The sequence below is a fragment of the Rhipicephalus microplus genome, chromosome X (genome assembly GCF_043290135.1).
Source record: "Rhipicephalus microplus isolate Deutch F79 chromosome X, USDA_Rmic, whole genome shotgun sequence".
Lineage (NCBI taxonomy): Eukaryota > Metazoa > Arthropoda > Arachnida > Ixodida > Ixodidae > Rhipicephalus > Rhipicephalus microplus.
In genome coordinates this window covers 197,905,029-197,925,896 of record NC_134710.1, presented here as the reverse complement: position 1 = coordinate 197,925,896, position 20,868 = coordinate 197,905,029, and the positions used below count along the sequence as shown (strand labels likewise).

Genomic DNA, 20,868 nt, shown 5'->3' with positions numbered 1-20,868 from the left:
TCTGCCGTTACACAGCCATCCCTCTTCTGCCTTCTATCGGAACCCGCGTACAATCGCTCACTAGCACTCGCCACAAGGGATTGAGTGTCAGGTTACAGCTCCGGCCTCCGGCTGGCTCGGCTCGCGCAATGGTCGTGGCCTGGCGCCATCTTTCGAGTTCTGTTTTCAATTACCGACACTCGGCCGTCCTGCAATTACCGACTATCCAGGTCGACGTCCTTTGTCTGACCAATCCGAGTCTGTCGCTTCCTGGCCCTACAGCTTAAGACTGTCCAGTGCAGCGATGCTGCTTCATGCATTTCTCTCAAGCTGTGTACTGAGCAGCCTCTCGACGCAATATTGGCCATTGGGTAGTTTTTCCGTGATGCTATATGGTCTTCTGTATTTCTCCCTGATTTGCCACAATCTGTAGGCTCTCGCACGATCAATGCGACATCGCCCGGTAAGTAAATCGTTGAATGTTTCTTGTTCTATCTTGTCTGTTGTTTCATTCGGAATTCGCGAATGCTTGCTATCAGCAAAGGAAACCCGACATTAGCGAAACCTTACGGGTTCTCCGGTTAGTTTGGTCTTCATCTCCACTGAATTGGTGCGGCCAGTCTCTTAAAATGCTATCAGCAAAACAGTTGCGATACTCTTCGATGGGTTGGTCGAGTTTCTCATGGTGCTCCGGGGTTACGCTTGGTCTCGTTGTGACGTTCGCGGTCACCGTTGAATATGGTTGCGTGACACTGCAACTTGATTTCACGCCCTGCATTGGACCTTCATTGAGATAGCAGACTTCCGATCACGCAACCCACTCGAGGGCTTGCATATTCAATTCCTGGTCCAAAACGTTCATTACAAATATGCAGGTCTCGTTTCCCGCATCTGCGTTCACAACGCAACACGGTAAGTAATGGTCACCCCCTCTTGGCACCTGGGATGGTCGTCCACGAAAAGATCAGCGTTGGGTTCACTGCTCGTAACGCAGGTCTTGACAAACCCTACGTAGTTTGGCCGTATAATTGTTGACTCTTTGGCCCAAAGGCTGACTGGGCGCGTCGAAAGATTTGCAATTTCTGTGGACTGTAATGTGTCGTCGCTCTCATTCCCGTTCTTCTCCTCTTCAAATATACGCACAATGTTCCATCACCCCACAACCGTAACGTGAGGTTGCTTTGTGAACGGTGGCTCCACGATGATAGGAATCGCCTGTGAATCATTTCGCACGAACAGTGCGGGTACGTCGGCTGTTGCTTGGTCAACTGTGAGGTTAACGTTAGTCTCACCACACTGCATCACACGCTCCGACCTGCAGCCCCGATGACCAGAAATGTGTAGCAGAAACGAACCCAGCGTGGTTAATCACGAAAGCTTCAATCTATTCAATTACAACAGGGTAGATGTTAAGTATTTTTAGTTTACATAAGAGTAGGCAGTGGTTTACTTTTTAAAAAGCCTTAGAAAAGTCGAGACACACACAGTCAGTAAGATGGCCAAGGTCAACATTATCATGGGAATCGTTAGTGAACAACACAAGGTGAGTATCACCTCAAACTTTTTTACGAAAGCCATGCTGAAGCGGAGTAAAAGAATTCTTATCTTCAATAGTGCAAGGTGTGAGTACATTACATGTTCTATTATTTTGCATGAGACTGATGTAAGTTACATTGGTCTGTAATTACGCAGGTTTGACGTATCACCAAATTCATGAATCGAAAAGGAAACGGTACTTTATGAAGTTGATCCACACAGAAAATTTTCCCTAGCGACAGACCTCCCACGACACCTGGACACATTGATCCACCGACTTAGATTGGAAGTAGCATACACAAACAGCTTCCTGCACAAGATACATCGATGCAACTCACCGGAATGCTATCGTGGTCATGCAGAAGAAAATGTTCGCCATATTTTTTGGAGTGCGTTAAATACGCGAATGAAAGAGAAAAATTAAAGAACAAATTAGCAAGTTTGGACTGACGGCCCCTCACAATAAAGAAACTACTTGGACCATGGTCTGAGATGCATCTCCAGAAAAGGGCAATAATCTTCCTGACAGACTTTTTAGTGGAGACCGGACTGGACAAGCGCCTATGACAGACAGCCAGAGATGGGTATTATATAAAATGTGGTCATGTATATACTGACATTAGAATAGTAAGGTGTGCGTGTAAGTAGTTTATGACTGTGTGAACTGCGCGAAGAAAACTGTGTATTGGCATAATATTTGAACTGGTTTCAGTGTGCTATTATGTTTTTTTTTTTCTTTTCCGTATTGTTAATTTTTGGGTACCGTTCTGTATTAATATTTTATTTTTCGCTGCAGAACTTTGTGATATGGAGTATCCGAGAATAGGCATCTCAACCTCTCCACAGCAAAATAGTTAAAACAGAACAGAACCTTTTTCAGTTTTGTAATGCACTGTTAGTATTCCCGTATTAAGCAACTGGGGGAAAATGCGTTTTAATATGATGAAAGAGTATTCATTTATTTTCTTAAAAAATTTTGAGTTTATATAGTTGACTCCACAAGACGACAGTTTTTACTTATTGATTTTTTCGCGAATACCAGAAGAATCGAATGTAATAAAATTCATCGAAGAGTGGGTATATTGACGAAAGAGGGGATGATCATGAATTATTGTCTGTGAGAAGGTCTTTACGAATGCGTTATTTAATGTAGCTGCGCAGTTATTATCACACACTGGAGCACCATATGTTGTAGTAAGCCATATTTCGTTTCCATCTTTTTGCCTAATAATATTCCAAAATTGTTTTGGTTTAGTTTTAAGTATATTATCAAGAGTTGTGTTATAAATTGTTAATTTAGTTGTTCTTTGTATGAACAAGTAATGTGCAACAGCTTCTTTTCACAAGAACCAGTGGTCTGGAGTGTTAGCTTTTTCAAACTAATGATATAGTCGTTTTTTCTTGTTATTTAGTGGATATCAAACCACGGAGCTCAGCTGCTTCTGCGTAATTGTCGTAGGAAAGTATGTCGCGTAATACATTCTTGAATCTGTTTCTTAGATATGTTCCAGTTCGCATCAACAATGTGTGTTCCAGATAGTGAAATATTAAGTCTTCCATCAAAATAAGCAGTTTAGCGTTTATATCCATGCAGTTTCCTTTCTTGTAATCTCTGATGAATTTCAAACTTATTTATTATGGCCGGCTAGAGAGTTAAATAGGTAAAATACGTAAAAAGAACCTTGCTTGCTTGTTAATAAATGCCAGGAGAGCTGAATTTGTGCGATGATATGCGATAAAATAGTGCGCAGCTGAAAACAAACAAAGTCGTAATAAGTAACAAGATAATGCGCTTGCACGAGTGAAATGTTTACAAAAAACTAAAAACATCTCTGTTGAACGCTGATGGATTGCCTTGCTGCTGTCTTTCGATGAAGTGAATGCCCAGCTTTCTCCTGCTGACGCTAGAAACTTTGGGGTGGGCTTGGAGGTAGACGCCATGTCCGACTGAGAAAACGAGTTCATTTTTTCATCTATGAGGTAACGCTGCAGGCGGCTTGGGGCTCGTTCTGCTATGGCGTAGTAATATGCCCTATAGCGAAAAATTACGCCAGGTCTGTGCGGAAGGCGCAGCACAGTCAAAGTGAAAGCTTTAGAAGAGCGGCCTTTGAGAGCCTTTTTTAAACACTCATTAGGTAACTGCTGCAAGCATACTTGCCTGATGCCTACTACGGCACAAATATTGAATTTTAGGGGGCAGCATACTACCCAAAAAGATTTATTATTAATGCCGTAGCATAGCGAATGACGGCCTATAGGCTGGCATTTGCTATGCTATTTTTCGACATTTTTCTGAGAAGTATGGTATGCGCTAAGCTATTGCGAGGAATTTTGTACCACTTGTTCATGCAGTGGCTGAAGACGATGAGGAATTATGCCAGAAGTGGCTATGTGCAAGAGTTTATAGCTGAACGAAAACAAGCTTTTGCAATGGGTTGCAACATTTGACGGCCAACTTGTTACGCTATTCGCGTTTTGCGGCGACTGCTTGGTCTTTCGCTGTTTTAAAACGCTTTATAAGTCGTTTAACGCGATTACTTTTCCGACATCAAGCCTGCCTAAGGCAAATTTGCCAGCAAGTCTCAAGCACCAGTGTGATTTAGTGCTAGAATGCTGGGCTGGCACCCAGAGGACCCGGGTTTGAGCTCCACTTTGTCATTGGGGCTACGTTTCCTTTTTTTTCTGATTTCGCCGAAATGTTACGAACACCGGCAGCGGACAACTACGGTGCTGCGCGCGACTCGAGCTGTGATTTCATAAAAGCTTTCGCTGTAAAAGATGAGGTGAGCTCCACTTCTGCACCTCGGAATCGCTCGCCTCGCACTCATGTGCACCGGCCAAAAAATGGTGTTAGGTTTTACGGCGAATGTTGCCGTTATTGATCGATTGAAAATTTTAATTGAATAATTGGAATATTAGAAAGGCGAAAACCAATTGATTACTCCAACAGTCGTTCATTGATTTTTCTATCCCCGCGCACAAGTGTAGGGACTGCCGGCGAAAAAGTAAGCGCACCAAGCACGTGTCTCCAGCTCATCAGAGTAGAGCGAGCACCCCCAGTGCCATCTGATGCGCATTTCGCGAACTAGCGGAGCGAGCGCCGATTGTGCACTCCGCGTTCTAGGTAGGGGTGGCTACTACAACGGCGAGGCACTAGCATATGCTTTATGAAGCTGAGCCCCTAAAGGTATATTTGAAAGTGCTATCGTGGGCGTTTTGATATCGCTTACCACAATATTTGCCCACTTCTAGGCCAACTTTTATGTGAACTGAAAGCGTACTGCAGCTAAAACTAGCTGATTGCATTCTGACACGCTACAGCGCAAAACGCTGACAAACAACGGCAGAAACAAAATGACGACGACTTTTTTTCTTTATTACATACTTTTGCACATCATACAACAATGATGCAGTGCATAAACAGTACATACAGAGGTAATAAATAGAAAGCTTATATACGGATTAGAATTCTTTTACACGTTTAAGTGGCTCAAATTCGAGCCACTCTAAAATGGGGTCTCCAATTTTACAGCCTTCTATATTAGTTCGTGGTCATTTGGAGGAAGTATTCAGGAATGGGCAGTGTATTTATGTCGGCATGGCGAACTGCCAGGTACTTTTTTCAAATGCTATTAAGGCTGAGCAACATAGAAGTATCATAAGGTGCTCCATTGTCTTCTTCATTAAAGGGTAAAAACCTGATACTCTTGGCATCTAACGGCTAGCGCTGAAAATTCAACTTCCTTTATTGGAAAATTGCACATATAATTGTACTGTCCGACACTTACTTCATCCACTGCACATGCGTAGGTGGGCCATCTCATTATCAGTAAATTGTAGGATTGCAATTCTTACACAATCTTACCCAAGATAGGCAACTCAATGCGCTTCAATATTACCGTGGTTGATCGGCGTTTCGCTCGTCTAAATGAAGAAAGTATTGCTTAGATTGGAGAAGCAATCCTGACAGGTTATACCACAAAACTTTCAAAGTTCTTTCAATCATGCGTGCTTCATACACTCTTCGCACCGTCTCTTGACATATTGCCAATGCGTTACAAACTTTGGCCAAGGTATATGTACTAAATTAGCATTTTATAGGAAAATCGTAAACAACCCCTTCTGTGCGATCACCCATTCTGCGCAACCGGAGGGAGGGTTCTGTAAGCGTGGCATCCCCACAACTTACAGATATTGAGATGGCCTGCCTACGCATATTAGTGTTGGTGTTAGACGGTATAAATGTAGATGCAGTTATTCAGAGCAGGTTGCGCCAAGTTGAGAGCTCGTCGTTTGTGTTCCTTCAGTTTTAGTTTCAGTTTATTGCTTTCAAAACAAGATGTTACAACATGAGCATTATACAGGCAAGGGTCCCAAAGTAAGAAACTGTAGTGGGACTTTTGGTAAATTATGCATATACAGGGTGTATTTACTAGTACAACAAAAGAACGGAATATGGAGCAAAATCAAAACAAATGATTTAAAGCGTTTACACTTGTATCAATGGAACATCAATAAGCGTGTCAAGAGAAAACAAAACTTACAAGTAATGAGACAAAAAGTCTATTTGAAAAGAGATATGACATGATAAACTCAGTTAAGATAGAGATGTTTCAGGTCATTTTTGAAGGTTGCCACGGAAACACGAGACTTGGTGGCTGTAGGCATATCCTTCCAAAGTTAAATTGCACAGAATGCCGATGTTTTTTTTTTTTGACGTAATTGCTATGAACTGTGGGTAACAAAAAATTTTTGTTAGCTGCAAATCCCGTCACGTTTTTTATTGTGCAAACAATCATGCGACATAAATGGAAGAGGCAGGTTGTTATGAAGCAGTTTGTAGAATAGTACGACTATGTTAAATTGAAACAAATAAATAACCGTCAAGATATTGTATGAGTGAGTAATGCAGTGGAATGCGAATATTGCATGGACGTGGAAGTGATGATGCGTATTGCCTTATTTTGGATGTGCTGAATTGATAACAAGTGACAAGCGTACGTGTTTCCCCATGAAGCGATACTGTTGTTAATGTGACTATGAATAAAAGCAAAGTACAACGCGAGCAGAGCCTTGCGAGAAAAAAAAGGGTGAGCTTTTATTGACGCAGGGATGCCAAATAAAATCTTATGCTTGAGATGGTGGACATGGCAGTGAAATGTGAGGTTAGGGTCAAGATGTATGCCTAGAAAAGTGACATCCTCGCAAAAAGGTATAGAGTGAGAATCAAGTTTTAGTTCGGGAATCATCATTAGGGGCTTTGAGCAGACTTAAACACCATATATTTTGTTTTAAAAGGATTCAGAACTACGTAGTTATTGCTACACCAATCTATTATGTTAATCCATGCAATATTGAGCCTAGAAGTAAGAACAGAAATAGATTCATTGGATGAAGATATGGTAGTGTCATCAGCGTAAAAGATGCAATGATCGTTCTTGGAGGGGTTAAGAGAATCTGGAAGATCATTAATTTACAAAATGAAAAGCAGAGGACCTAAAACTTAGCCCTGTGGCACACCCTGGTTAATTTGCCGAATATGCGTCTGTTACGTGTCCTGTATATTGTCTATCAAGCAAATAGTTTTTAGGAATGTTAGCGCAGGGCCATTAATGCTATAACACTGAAGTTTATGAAACAGCACGTGATTGTTAATCTTGTCAAAAGCTTTAGTAAAGTCAAGAAAAACTGATCCAACTAAATTTCCAGAATCGATGCATTTTTTAATGTAGTCAGTGAGACAACACTGCAAGATTAGTAGAACTTCCAGGGTGGAAACCAAATTGGTTATTCTTGAGCAACTGAAACTTAGGTAGTTGTTAGGACGCTTAACAAATAATTTCTCAATGAGTTTACTAAGGCAGGAAAGAATAGCAATTGGGCGAAGTTTTGTAACTATTTGTTTGTCCTTTTTTTTAAAAAATAGGAACAATAATCTTTGCATTTTTTAGGAGGAAGGAAATATTCCTCGTTTAAACATCAGACTTGTAATGTTACACAGCGTGTCCGAGATGAAACGTGCAACTAGTTTTAAATGTCTCACGGAGATGCTATCTAAACCAGGCCCGGTATTTTAAGATTGTTAATCGTGGAAAACACTCCATTCTTCGTAACGGATGATAGAAAGAACGACTGTGGCGTGTGGCGTAAAGTGCTACGGCATTTGTGGTCTTTGTTGTCTATGTTTGTGTCGTTGTTATCTGTTGTCTATGTTTTGCAAAGTAGTGTGCCAGAATTACGTATCAACAAGGGCAACTTGCCACTATAGTCAGGTTTTTTTGAGAATGACAAGAGTGGCAGCATCTCCCCCCCCCCCCTTTCATGGTAGAAGAAGGTGGTCAAGAATCCTCTATTCATTCGTACATGTTCCCTCAATGTTTGACGTACAGGGTCATAACAACATGGTTTTTCACAACAGTAAAGCCTGAGGATCCCTAAGATGTGCCATTTAAAAACCTGTGTACTACCATCTCTAACACTGGAAATCCCGGTGTCAATAGCAGGCTTTTATGAGAAACATGTCAACACTGCATTTTCATTCTTCTTTTCTCTTCATCCACGGCGGCACTCATTTTTACAACCACCCCTACCCGTCAACGTAGGGACGTGCCCTTCCACCAAGAAGAGCCCTATAATTCCTGTAGATGGGGTGGGAGGGGGGTGGTTCTTTAGAAAAAAGCGGAAAGGTGAAGAAATTGGGTGTGTAGTGCATGATAACTGTCTCTCGTGTGAAAACACCTCCATCAATACAATGAAGAGGAAACGGAGACTGAAAGGAGAGTGAGAAGGAAGAGAAGAAAGAAAGGTAAAAAGGGAAGGGGGAATCACATTAAGGAGGAGAAAAAAAAAACTCGCGATATTCGAGGAGAACACGATTCGCCATGGTGAGTGCCTCATAAACGTCACTCGGTCAAGTTGATGTCCTCAAGAAAGTAGAGTAGGGCCGCAAGAGCGGAGCGGCGATGGTCCTCGTAGCGGGTGGGATGTAGGATGTCCTGCAGGGTCACACATGGCAAACCGAAAAAACAGTATTTCTTGACGAGCAGCTGGCGGGCATCACCGAGAGTGCGACACTCACACGAGAGGTGCGGCAATGTTTCCACCGCGCCGCAATCAGCGCAGTTTGGTGAGATCGCACTGCGCAGAATATGCTTCCGTTCCGCTGGCCACACGGAGCCGGTCCTAAGGGCTAGGAGAAGCCCTCGATCGCGGCAGGTGAAACAGGGTGATTGATTCGGGACCCGCTGAACACTAGCTCGGAGAGGAGGTGCGAGGTTAGCCACTTCGATACCCACAGTGCATGCTGCCTGCTTGATGTACCAATAAAAACATGATGATGATGATGATGATAATGATGATGATGATGATGATGATGCCTCCCCTATGGCTCTTGTTTACTCAGGGGGATTGGCCAAGAATTGGGTATATGAAATTTAAAGCCTTTCGAATGATACCTAATCCTAGCAGGAGGAGGATAAAGCACGCGTAAATACAGAAAGAGTTCAATATTTTTTTTTTGCCATTTCGACCAGACAGAATAATATACATCTCGAATTGAAAGTGCAACAAGTTTAAAACTAATGTTTAGAATTTACCTATTATTAGTATAATAACAAATATGCAAATTGGAAGAGGCGCATTCGTTTTGTTTCACGAAGATAACTGCAAACGGCATTAAAGGCATTGCTGTGGCTGTAGCCCAGAACCGAAACACCAAAGGAGAGTATATTCTCAATGGTGAAGGGCCGCCCAAGGTTAGCAAATGGGATGGCAAGGAGACGTTTTCTCAATAGACTGTACTGGCGGCATGACAAAAAATAATGGTCTATTGATTCCAGATCTGTACAAAAGCTGCATAGGGGAGATATTCCCAGACCAGCCCTGTGTGAATATAGATTCAAAGGGGGCACACGACATCGCAGTCTTGTTAGGATGACTTCCAGTTGTCTAGTATGACACCAGCCAGATTTACATTGATATTTCAAATGTCTAAATTCAGTGCTTGGTGTTACTGACTCTATGGCATCAGCACTGAGTGCAAATTTTCGAGATCTTATAGCCGTTATACTGGGCAGCACCAGAAGCACAGAAAGTATTGGGCCATTTATTGCCATTCGAGCTAATGAGTCCCCCATTTCATTTAACTCTAACCCGCAATGTCCAGGTACCCATAATAATTTTAAGAGCTTAAGCTGAGGAGAAATTAGCGTAAGGAATGCCCTTAAGGCATCTGATTGAGATGAAGCTATCAGTGACGTACATACGGACAGGGAGTCTGTAAGTATTATTGCAGTGTGGGCGTCCAAAGTTAGTTTTTGTTGTGCTAGAGCAATTGCCAAAAGTTCAGCTTCAAAAATAGGTGTAAAGTCTGGTATTCTTACTGAAAACGACCAGTCAAGTGAAGTAGAGTAAATACCTACTCCTGCCTTTTCATCTATTACTTAAGCATCAGTGGCTATAACATTCTTTGTTTCCCCGTATGCCAGGTAATCTTGCAAGCGGCTATTTAGGACCCGGTGTGATTGAAATTTAGGCTTACAGGGAAAAATGTCATCATATTTTATGATGAGATTTTGATTTGACTCGCTTGCTGCTGGTATATCTCGAATTTTTAGGTTTATTCTGTCTAGTTGCTTCTGGACAAAATTGATTTGTGGTGTATGAAAACGTGGCTAATGAGCAAGAAAGAAAGAGTCTGGGTCGTTAATGAATACATATTCTGATCGTCTTACCAAATAGCTATAAAATTTTATATAAGCCTGAACTGTCAGGATACGGAACCGACATGGCGAGGTTGGTGAGCGCGCCTCCTGGTACAAAACATTGTTCGCAACAAACTTAGGGAGCCCTGGGCATAGTCGCTGAGCCTCACACTCAAAAACAATCAAAGGTTTAAGCTTATAAGCTGGGCCACCTGAGAATAACACACATCCAAATTCTAGAATGGGACGCATATACATTTTGTAAATCATAAGCAGAGTGTCCTTGCGTAAAGCATAGCGTCTGCTGGTCAATCTGCGAGTCATGCTTAAGGAACGTTGTGCCTTACATGCCCTACTCTCTATATGAGGAGTCCAGTTCAATTCATTATTATAAATCATTCCCGAATACTTAAGCGACTCAACTTGTGGAATACTATATAGGCTCTTCTTTGAAACAAATAATAATTGAGATGGGATCTGTTAATGGAAATAGCAACATTGCACTTTTGTTGCATGAACGCTTTCTTTTTCTTTCTCAATCTTCTTTTTTTCATATTTATTTCAGTTTCTTTTTTTTTCAGCCAATACTTTCATGTTCTGAAATAAACTTCTTCAAAAAGAACTTAGAACTCAGCACAGTTCCCTTGGCAGCGTTTTTCGAAGGGCGACTAGTCGCCACGACTCGAAAGGTTTTTTTTTTCTCCTTTCGAATAATTTGGTGTATTTGGCGGGCTGTGTATGCGTGTACGGTGACTCTTTGTGCTTTATCTCTTCCTGGCATTCAAAAAAAAGAAAAGAAACAAAACACGTTATCTGGAGAAGCGTTTGCAGAATTTCTGCAATATGTGCTGTCTGACTTACATTGGCTGTTTGATTACACTTCGTTAATACTTTTACCCTTCCCGTGCATGAAACTGCATTGCCACATTTATAGCGCGCGGCTTTGTAAATCTTCAGCCCCGTGCCGCCGTTGTCATAAAGCTATTGTACTATAACAGCAGCCGTCACGCAGGTCACGTTACCAGGGAGTGGAAGTGAATAAAAAACAAAAAAACTATGGTAATTCGGTACCAAATACCAGATGTCCAATTTGTACTTTTCGTAAGAAACGAAGATTAATTCTCATGAACCAAGGCTAAGCACATGAGTGCGTAAGGGGGTCAAGTAGACAACAGGGAGCGAAGACTTGGCAGGATTTTGGCTGCTCCGGCACCAAATCACGAGCCGCAAGGCATTCATTACCTGTAACCCCATTGCCCGAGCCGGCTGGTCACGGGATCTCGCTTTGCCCAATCAAGTGAAGAACGTGTATTTCATATGTAGCAATGAATTTGCTACACTAGACAATCTCAACAGCTATTCACATAGACACGCGTACTTACAGTTTCGCTTTCCAATGGTTTTACCGGGTGGAAACTGGCTTAATTTTTGACAACGAATATGTTAATGAAATCACAAAACCAGCTGTCATTCAGGAAAAAATTGGCACATCCCACGTATAGTAGGAATCGATGATATGCAAAGCTCGAATGAGGAAGGTTGATATGTCACTTTAAAATCAGCACAAGGTTACGAGGCGGACCCACGTGGTTCACAGCAAACAAAAGTAGAAATGTTATACGCACACACGTATGTTGCAAGTAAGTTGTTGGTGTATTCACGTGAAAAATGCAAGTATTCTGTTGATAGTCGCGTAACGACGGCACCCCTGACGTTTTCAATACAAGCACCAGTAGTGTTAAACAAGTAAGTTACGCCGTACACGGCTTTCTTGTGATGATTATCATGTCATTTGTAGTAGTCATTCATTCACGGGTTGTAATACGGAATTTTTTATAAGTAAAGCAAACTAAACGGCCGCGAGCGCATCATGAGCATAGCATGCAGTAATGTTCTTACATGACACGCATGTCATGTAGATATGTACCTTCGTGGTCCGTTCGCGACACGTAATACCAAGTTTCGCATATGCGAAGCTAGCGAAAAGGCAACGAGCGTATGATGAGCGTGTCATGTAGTCATAATTTATATCCCACGATATCATGTTTATGATCCTTGCACCAGTCATATACCTTCACCGTCCGTTCTCATCGTGTAATATTAAATTTAGTATATGTGAAGCTATCGAAACCACTGTGAACCCATCATAAGCGTGGTATATATACCCATGTTCTTAGATCACGTACATGTCATGATTATCATGTTATCATGTTTGCACCAGTCATATACCTTCATTGTCCCTTTGCGTCACGTAATGTCGAATTTCGTATAGATGAAGCTGGCGAATAATATCAAAATCATACTTCCCGAAACCACCATATGATAATGAGAGACGCCATAGTAAAGGGCTCCGGAAATTTAGACCTTCCGTGGTTCTTTAACGTGCACTCCCCAGCCGCGGTGGTCTAGTGATTAAGGTGGAGGCGAAAATGCTGTAGGCCCATGTGCTCAGATTTGGATGCACGTTAAAGAACCTCAGGTGGTCGAAATTTCTGGAGCCCTCCACTACGGCGTCTCTCCTAATCATATATATATATATATATATATATATATATATATGGTGGTTTCAGGACATTAAACTCAACTTATCAATCAATTAACGTGCACCCAAATCTGAGCCCATGGGCCTACAGCGACTATCGCCTCCACCGAAAAAGCAGCAGCCTCATTCTGGATTCGATCCCGCGACCTGCGATTCAGCAGTCCTTAGCCACTCGACCACCCCTGCGGCATAGATCTGTGCTATGTTCAGAGGGGCCACTGCATGGAGCTGATTCGAAGCCTAGCAAGAAAGGGTTTGATTAACTGATAAATAACGTACCCATCCTCGCTTTTACTCCCTTTCTAATATATGTAATAACCTCTTCGGGAGGGCAATGTTCGCCAACATTGGCATAATTTTTTCGCAATGAAAAAATTTTTATTAACTTGTACAGTTTTCTATATCCGCTCTACTTCGTGTCCCGCTGAAGACATTTATTGCATCGCAACATAAAACAGTAAATCACTACTGGAAAGTGTTGTCTTTCTGCATTTTGTTTGCACAAAGAGGCACATTCATGTGGTTTAGATGTGCTGTACATGCCCTCCCTAAGCGGAAGCCTGGTTGAGTGGCCTAGTGATAAAGACGCTCGCTTTCAGAGCATGAGCGTCCGGGTTGAAATCCCAGCGTCGAAAGAAAAAAATTTGTTATTTTATTTATGCTGAAGACAATATCGGGTCTGATCAACCACTCATGGCGCTGAAAGCAGCACAGTAGCTGGGCTGCAGGGCCCTACGGGAGTGTCCGCTCTTTATGTAGGTATGAGTTTTTCTATGGCGGCGAGGTGTGAAGCTAGCGAAACAAACACGAGCGCACTATGAGCGCGGCGCTTAGGCATGACTTACATCACATGCATGTCATGGTTTTTGCCTTATCGTCTGTTACTTGTGTTCCCCAGGCAGTCATGTAATACCATACCAGTTTTGCAATATGGCATGTGAACGAAACCACCACAAGAGCAGCAGGACTTTGAAATGTAAATGACGGCATTCATTACATACATATCATAATTTTTATGTTATGACTAGTCACTTATGCTCGTCATACAGTCATGGTATGTCATACCAGTTTTGCTGCTATACCAATTATCGAAACGACCAGGAGATATTAAGGTCGTAGGCAGCTAGATAGATAGATACTGTCAAACTCAGCAAAGTTTGTCAGGAAACGCTTCGCATTAAAAAAAAATAAACCTTGCCGCTGCCATAACAGCCGTCACAGCTGCGCACCACCTGGCCTCCAGTGACCTGTCCTCACCGCACCTCGCGACCATGATCTCACGCTAAGCCGTGGAAGGGCCGAAGCTTGCACACTGCCAAGTCGACGAAACAGCCACCGCACATTACCTGTAATTTATTGTATGCTCTACCACCGCGACAGCTGGGGTGATGCCACGCCAAACTTTACATGCGCGCTGCAGCAGTTGTGTAGAGACCACGCCATGCTTGAAATTGGTGTCGCCCAGCAACCGTTTGATGATGAAGAGTGCATGCGTAGCGATTATGGTGACCAAGATTTCTTCCAAGAAGAGAACGATGAAGGACACCTATATGGCTCGTGAGTGCTCAGTGGTTATACAAAGCTTGCTTAGAAAATCAATGGTTTGTTTATTGTGTATTAATAAGGTTTAAGCCTAAATAAAACGCAGACGTTTGCATTGACCCTGCAACACTCTTTAAACAGTGATGCTGGTCGATTCAATGTGCATAATAAGCTAAGAAAAAGGCTATCATATGCCACACTCAGGCTTAACATGATCCAAGTTCCCACCTAGCCAAGTTCGAACCAGACAATAGCAATGTCCATGTTCAAGCCTAGCATCAGCCATGTTCGAACCTAACATAAGCCTAGTTCTAACCTAGCCAGCCACCTGGACCACCTTCATTGTTTCAAGTCTTGCGCGGTGGGTGCAAGCCTCTCCCTATTTTTATTTCAATTTTCGATTAGTGAAGGACCACTTCTCAGTATTTGTGTATTTAGATCTTGTTGGACTTTGTCTCTTACTAGACATACAAATTTGTATCACTGGTACACAAAGCTTTTATTGGTATCTTTCTTGCTTGTATTCGCCTTGCTCATGTCGTGAGCTTGTAGACAAGTCAGGGTAAATGCATGCGCACAACACCAGCACGCACTCACAAACACAAACACACACACGCACACACAAAAAACCACGCGCAAGTGTTATATTTCGCAATTTTCGTCGCACATAGAGAGGGCGCTAATGTAAGCCCAACATGGCTGTCATTGGAGGGGGAGGGGGGGGGGGAGTGCAGCTGCCGCGACATAGCGTGTCCGTCGCCTTGAACGAACTGCGAAGTCTTTTCGGCTGCAGCCACTGCGTTGTCAAGGCTTCGCTTAGAAGGTCATTGACTCTAGCGTGTATTATGTCCTTCTATGAGCGTATGCGGCGTATTCTTGAAGAAGTTTAGAACGCCGGGCACATCCTTTGCTGTGATGTCATAAAATGCCCGTATACCACTTCGTGAACACTGTCTGAGCATTGTGCCTGGAAACTTCCCAACCATGCAAATACCCGAACAAGCCGTCGTGCAAATTCTGGAGCGAGAAAACAAAGAAGGCAGTTTCACGTACTCTACGGGATTATTTACCTTTTTAAGTGGGTTGTATCTTCTTGAGATCGGTTATTCTCGCCAACTTTGAGTGTGTAACTCCGCCTTTGGAAGTATAGTTACATTTTTAGCAGCAGATAGTACAGATACACCTGTTGCTCACCCGGCCCAAATGCTGCGCACGAAAGAAGTGCTTGCTGCTATGTGGCATGGAGTATATGCACACAGTTGTTCACTCTTAGCTAGATCACGCGAGCGGGTGGCTGTGCCCTTCAGAGGGTCAGTGCGTTCGAGGCACTTCGCACGGAAGAAAAAGTACCACAGGTATAGAGCAACTTAAACCTCCATTTTCTCGTCCTATGCCTTTTAGCTTTGTTGCATGGCCATCGGCTACGCAAAAAGAAGTAATTCTCGGAAGAGCGCAGCCGTTCACTCGCATCACCTAGCTAATAGAACCACGACGTAGGTGTTCGAGCACTCATCGATTTGCGTGGCAGAAACTACGCTGCTTGCCCCGCCATGGTGGTCTAGTGGCTAAGGTACTCGGCTGCTGACCCGCAGGTCGCGGGATCAAATCCCGGCTGTGGCGGCTGCATTTCCGATGGAGGCGGAAATGTTGTAGGCCCGTGTACTCAGATTTGGGTGCACGTTATAGAACCCCAGGTGGTCAAAATTTCCGGAGCCCTCCACTACGGCGTCTCTCATAATCATATGGTGGTTTTGGGACGTTAAACCCCACAAATCAATCAAACTACGCTGCTTTTATGCACTTGTAAGCAGAAGGCCCTTGGTTATATTTGCCAACTGAAGCGTGATCAGTGTAGTAGCACAGCACGTAGAAATATCTTAGGTATGATTGTAAGCTGATCAAATCACCATAGATATAATATCTTCAAATCGAATTTTTATGTTCTTGTCAGTATAGTCTCACAGATAAAGGATAACAACAACAAAAATATATCTGCCAATAAGCTGCTTTACTAATCAGCAACCCCACAGAATGGTTGGCATCTGTGCACAGCAATGAAAATCAGTTTATGAGCAAATGAAGATATGCTATGAGTGCAGAAACAAATGCTTCAGGTTTCAAATTTCAAGTTTATTTCACAATTATTTTTTACAGGAAGAAACCAAAACAGCACAGTTTACAAAAGAAACATGTTGATGAAAACTTCTTTGATGGCAAGTACTTCTTCGCTTCTAATCATACGCCGGCACACGGGCGGGTGCAGAAGAGGTGGGCACCCGTGCTCCCTAGTAACCCAAGAAAGAGGCCCAATGTCTCTCCCATACAGTGATGTAATAAAAAGGGGGGGGGGGGGGTGCTTCGACGAAATTTCGCCACCTTCTGAAGATGAACCCTGCTGCGCACGTTTATGTTTCGACTCAAATGCCACAAGTACGAAGAATATTTTCTCCTTCTCTTGTAGGTTTATGCTCATCCAAAACAGAAAACCTTGTGTTTGACTGCATGGCGTGGCAGTGTGGCATTCAACACATTGTCTTATCATTGTACTTGTAGCTCACTGCGAAAAAAGAATAAAAAATTAACCATTCCTACTATGACTCGCAGTATCTATCCAACTTCGGTAGTTCACTACCAGATTCAGAAAAGCCACTGTACGAATCGCCAGCGGCCTAATACCAGCGAACCGTCAAAGTGAAGCAGACTAAACGCCGCCATGGGCTGGTTGCGTGGGCATCCCCTAAACACAAGTCATGACGGCTGGCGTATGGCTATTCTACCATCTGTGAAACTGGTGAATTGGTTTACGGGGTGGTTACCTCCCAAAAACTTTAGCAGCGTTTTCGTCAAAATGCAGGATTGGTCTTTGCAATGTTTACTGCCTCGTGGAGATTCTAATTTTGGTTTAGCAAAGAATGAATGTGTTTATATAGCCACAAGCATTGAACCGTCAATGTGTTCATAACTTATTCACTTTTTTGTCGACCTAAATAAAATCACTTTTGTTGGTTGGCCCATGTGTCATCATAGAAACAACGTGCCCTGATGCTGCTGCATTTATAAGAAAAATGGTACATGTGAATAAGAATTGTAGAGCTCTAGACACTAAGCTCTCATCGTCATCAATTCCAGTCGTTTTATTTTACTCGATTGCAGGTTTCTCAGCTCTAATTTTTTATGACGATATTTGAAACTCGAAAACAGAAAGAATCGCAATAGGAACCATTTTTTATTGTGTTTAATAGGCAAAAAAATAAAAAAACGCACAACCAATATTTGGCTCGAGTTGTGCCGACAAAGTTAGCCGAAAACGCTGAACGAGCGCCTGTAGTGGGCGGTTTCGGTCCTCAACCAAACGGACGCACGCTCGATGCGAAGGCGGGCTTTTTTTTTTTTTTTGAGCAACAAAACGCAAGAACTGCAAAACAACAGCAGTAATACAATTTCGAAGTTGCACACTCCTCGTTTTAAGGTCGACCGTTCTCGCTACCTTTGTTATATGCTGACGTGTGTGCCACCCCCATCTGCTACCCGCGCATCGGTGCACCGATGGTAACAGTCGACGTCACGACATCCTCATCGCAAACAACGCTGCCCCCGATTAGCGGCGTTGCTTCCGAGGCTTGCCCGAAGCGGCGCCGCTTGCTGCGATACTCGGCAAGAAGGTTTCCCAGAAGACGCGCCTCGGGAGAAAGTGGTTTCGTCATCGACGACGCACGCCGTGTGGCGAGGGTGAACCTGACGGCTAAACAAGCGACGCGTGCCTGAGTCAGGTTCGTGGCTGCCCAGCGCGTATACGTCTTCCCGCAAGGCACTCGTCACGGCTGCCGTAGTGACGATTTCCTCGCACTCAACGAAGTGACACAATGGGAATCATTAGCTGGGCAATCGCACGAACGCCTTCTTTCAGCAACGTCTTTTGCGCTTCCTACGTTCGTAGTTCGGTTTCATACAGTGCTATGTGCCTCTGGAAGGACGTGGCAAAGCAAGGTAACTCAAAAATCAAATTAGAAAGAGATGAAGCAACTTGATCACCGTCTAATCTTGTAGCCAACGGGCTTTCTTTCAATCGCAATGAACTTGGCCGTGATAATACATAACATCGTTGCACTTTTACGAGGGCGTAAGTATTCATGTTGTTAGATGTTCTAGCCAAATAAAAAATCACAAGTTATGCACATACATACTGTAACAAAAAAAAATGGTTGTTTGACTCTTTTTTGAGAGTTCTTTCTTACCATGTATATGCCTCTCTTTAAAGAGACACGTTCTTTCTCTTTGAGGTTCAGTATAGTTTCTTCCGAGTGTTGTTCTACCCACAAGAGAGTCAACGCGCTTCTTTTAAGAGAGCCATGTCATGACACTCAGATGTGTCCGTCAAGAGTCACATATATAGTTTTTTCAGCTCACACCTGTTGCAATAGACAGCACGAAAACGTCTTGTATAGATATACTTAACTGCCTAGTTTGCATTAGATTGTAGCACTTACGGCAAGTGCCCTTTACGTGCTGCTATTATGGGGGGATTTCAATTCCACTGCGTCTGCCGCTTTCCTTTTTTTTTTTTGCACTTAGAGCCCAGTATTATCACGCCGATCCACGTGTTTGTGTAAATTGAGCGGTGTTCATACTGTAGGCTTTCCAGGCATGTCGACAGCCTGGAGTGTGTACAGGGTAGCTTCTGGTTCAACGTAAGCTTCGCACTCGCGTTACAACACAGACATCAATTTTATTTAAATTGAGCGTAAGCAGAGTTTGTTGGCGTATCCCTGTGGGACGAAGCATATAGATTGCTCAATTATTGGACCACACATGCAATGTTTGTCACGTTATTATAACGCAGATAGCCGACTCTGCAATAATAAATCTGCTGTATAAGCACCACCACAAAAACCGAGGTTAAACAACCATTGATTTAACAGATTTATTTACAATCTGCATCCCGTGTTTGTCATTGCAGCACCTTTGTGGGTCGTCAATGGTTGTCTCCTACTTTTTTATCAGCGAGTGTAACAAACGGCATGTCTTTCTCTTGCTTAACCCCCGCAAAATTCCTTCTACAATTTACAATATTAACTCTCACCGTTTCTTGGAGGCTACTAAATCCACAGAAAGACTCCAACCCACCTCGTAAGACAAAGCTAAACGCCAAAAAATTAGGCATGTGCACTTTTCTAACCCCAAGGAGGTTACACCCAGCGAATATAACCTAGCAACCCATTCTTGTAAGATAGTGCTCAATGAACATGCCAATGGCTGCTAATTGGGAATGGGAGCCAGGTTAATTCGGCTTTTAGTTAATGCGCACGCTGCGAATTTTTTGTTGTCTATTAACGCACAGGAGAAATCTCCCACCGGCACCACCTTGTAGGTCAAAGTGTAAGACTGGTTGCGCACTGCGACTACGACGAGGGACAAACGGGTGCCGCTTTAAGGAGCTTCGCACCTGAAAATCAGTACACTGGGTGAGTAAACTCGACGCAACGAACCACCACGTGCGGTAAGCGCTAAATGGCATTCATTTTTTCTACTTCATTCTTTTTTTCACCTTCTTATCCTAGCTGTTCGCGGTGTGAGTGGCTGGCCTGCCTACATGTATAGTATACATAGATCGCTGTAAGGCTTCCCCAAGTGGAACGTCAAGGGGAGTGATTTTTGCCCCATCAGAGCTGCTCTTTTTGCATCACTTAATACGCAAATGCCAGCCGTTGTTAGCCAGTCGTCCTTGAGATAATAAGTTTGACCTTCGCCTTTCGTGCGAACATTAGTGTTTTTTGAGTGCCCATTTTTTACCATCTAACATAACGGTTGGCTAGCGAACTTGCTTATTTTAATTTCAGACTGGTATGACCTACAAACGTTTTGCATTATTAACCATTGTATAACGGCCTAAGTGTTAGGCATAAATTAATGAAAACTGTTGTATTGAATAGGGATGGATGAAGAAGAAATCCCCCGTGTTGTCTCGTTCTGTTATTCTATGTCCCTGTCGCACTCCCAGTATTTAGGACAGAATGCCATGAAAACAAAAGCATTCGGTCCTCTATTCTTGGAATGGAATGAAAAACTTTATTTCAGTTCTGCAGGACGCGCTTAGCGCGTAGCGGGCGTCTCCCACGTAGGGACCGACAGGGAGTACCTGGCGGCCGCTTCGTGGGCCTGCTGGACGGCCTATTTCTGGTCGGCGAGAAGTGAGCTCCTGAGGGACCGCTCACACTTGCTTAAGGTAGAGTCGGGAGGAGTTGTTCTACACTCCCAGAGCATGTGTGCGAGTGTTGCTGTGTGTCCACATGATGGGCAGGTGTCGCTGGGGTGTGCATGAGGATAATAAGCGTGAAGCATGGCAAGGTTTGGGTACGTGTGTGTCTGTAATAGGCGTAGGGATAATGCCTGCGGTCTGTTAAGTTTCGGGTGGGGGGGGGGGGTGGAAAAATGCAGCGTTCCAGGTAAAAGTGCTTTGTTATTTCATTGTACGTAATTGGTGCATCCCGATTGGTATCGAACCCAGCAAGATGCGGTTTCCCTGTGGCGTTGCGGTCGGTAAGTGCGCGCGCTGCATCATGGGCGATC

The 20,868-nt window shown here is 43.4% G+C and overlaps 1 long non-coding RNA gene across 1 annotated transcript in view; it reads left to right on the top strand.

The window, feature by feature from the left end:
• LOC142777066 (uncharacterized) overlaps positions 1-20,281 on the top strand; it is a 175,116-nt gene extending 154,835 nt beyond the window's left edge. The window contains exon 3 of the long non-coding RNA XR_012887909.1: positions 19,640-20,281. This is a non-coding gene — a long non-coding RNA (uncharacterized LOC142777066). The remainder of the gene's footprint in view (positions 1-19,639) is intronic.
• Positions 20,282-20,868: the final 587 nt, after the last annotated feature.